The sequence below is a fragment of the Stegastes partitus genome, unplaced genomic scaffold (assembly GCF_000690725.1).
Source record: "Stegastes partitus isolate 25-593 unplaced genomic scaffold, Stegastes_partitus-1.0.2 Scaffold640, whole genome shotgun sequence".
NCBI lineage: Eukaryota > Metazoa > Chordata > Actinopteri > Pomacentridae > Stegastes > Stegastes partitus.
The window spans coordinates 186238-188215 of record NW_007578371.1 but is presented as its reverse complement, the minus strand read 5'-3'; positions in this window follow the sequence as shown (position 1 = coordinate 188215).

Here is a 1978-nt window from a genome sequence, read left to right as displayed (position 1 = left end):
GAGATGGAAGAAGGTGGGATGACAGCAAGTGATTGTCATTGACCTCAGCCTCCAAGGAAAAAAAGATTTTTGGCAACAGTGAATCTTATATAATGAAATATATTTTCTTTAATTTTCAATAAACCCAAAGCAACAGTGACCTTGGTATTTTTCTTTTTGTGAAAAGGCTTCGAGTCTGACAGAATTCACCCAAATTTTGAGTTTTTGCCACTTCAATCTGGTCAGATCAGTGTATTTTTGGCAAGTTTTTAAATGAGACATGTAGAAGGAAGTGGTTTTGAAAAAACACAAGTGTAAGCTTCGATCTGGTTAAGTTTCCCAATGGAAGGGCGCATCACAGATGAGTAGTTCAACGACTGACTGACTCAAAATCCGATGATTCTTCCTGTTCTTTTTTGGGCTCTGATGAAATGTGTAATTTTGGTTTGTTTTTTTAAAAATAAGATGCCTTTTAATTCTGCTGGCAGGTTTTTGGTTTCAGGGCATTGAAATGCTCGCATGCCAACAAGCTCAGCAGGTGAACACATGAAGCATTAAACCTGCTAAACATCACTGTGTTAACACTGTCACTGAGAGCATGATGACACTTTGCTCAAATTACTGCCGTTTCTAAGACTCACACTGCTGCGAGCTTGTCTGTCGACTAATAGTCTTGTTTGTTTAAATGTATTGTACAACAAACTGAGCAGAAGAGGTATTACAAAACAGGTTTTCTTAGTTCCTGAACTAAGAACCTGGAAGTTCATTTTGGCATCCAATGCCAAAACTGAAAGGGGATGCAGGATCCTTAACAAGATCAGCTTCAGCATTCACCAGCTGGCAAGATATGATAAATTTTAGAATTTTAAATGCATCTTGGGAAAGCTTTTAGTCTTTTAGATTAGCATTCAGGATATAACTTCATTGCTGTTTAGTTGTCCTGATAAAATAATTGCAACTAAATTGATATAGACAAATGCATAATGCATGTACACTATGGCAGGATGGAAAGTAGTAAAAGCACAATGATACTGAGAAAGGGGATACAGACAGAGACAAAGGTAGTGCAACTGCAGTGTTATTTCCCTGATGACCTGTCTCCCCCATGTGACCTACTTCCACTATGGGTTACGTCAGATCCCATCCACTCAGTAATTCATCTCCCTTTGGTGTGTGCGTGTGTCTCACTGTGTGCATGATGTGTGTATGTGTCTGTGTGTGTGTTTGAGTGCATGTGTGAAGGCAGGAGGGAGTGCATGCATCCGTGCTTATGCTTCACATGTTAGAATTATTCCTCAACTTTTGTAGCAGTGTGGAGATCCATTGTGTGTGTTCTCTTATGTGTGTGCATGTGTGTGTGTGTGTGTGTGTGTTGTCAGAGGAGTAAAGTGATACCAGAGGCCATTTATCCAGAGATCACAGCAACCCCGGGTCTGCTTGTACTGCTTCATTCTCACCAAGAAATCAACCCTCGGTCTGTATGTGTGTGCACATGTGTGTGATAGTGTGTGTTAGTGTGTGTGTGTTCCCAATTGCAAAGAATCAAACAACCTCACAACAATGCTCTTCGCTCTTGTCTCGTTGAGGATCCTTCATGTTCTACTACAGCTACAGCATGGTGTCATTTATTTCTCAAGTAAACAAGTAAAGCTATTTTGGACATGCTTTTGAGTTGTACAGAGATAACAGCGAGCGCGTCTGTGATGTTTGCCAGATCCAGCGCATGTCAAACATGCTAGCTCGTAGCTGCTGAATTGTTTAAGCTTGTAGAAAAATGTCATGTTCCGTTTTGAACATGAATAGTGGAACTGTGTAGGAAATAATGAAGCTCAACACGGTTCACATTTGAGACTTGCAGCCTCACCAGCGAGCTACAAAGAAATTTGCTGATTGAAGAGTCAGACAAACTCAAATAGCAAGTTTTTAGGATATATATGCAATCTTTAATAATCTGTTGGACATTTGCACTTCACTGAAACAAAATGTATGCTCAAACCAG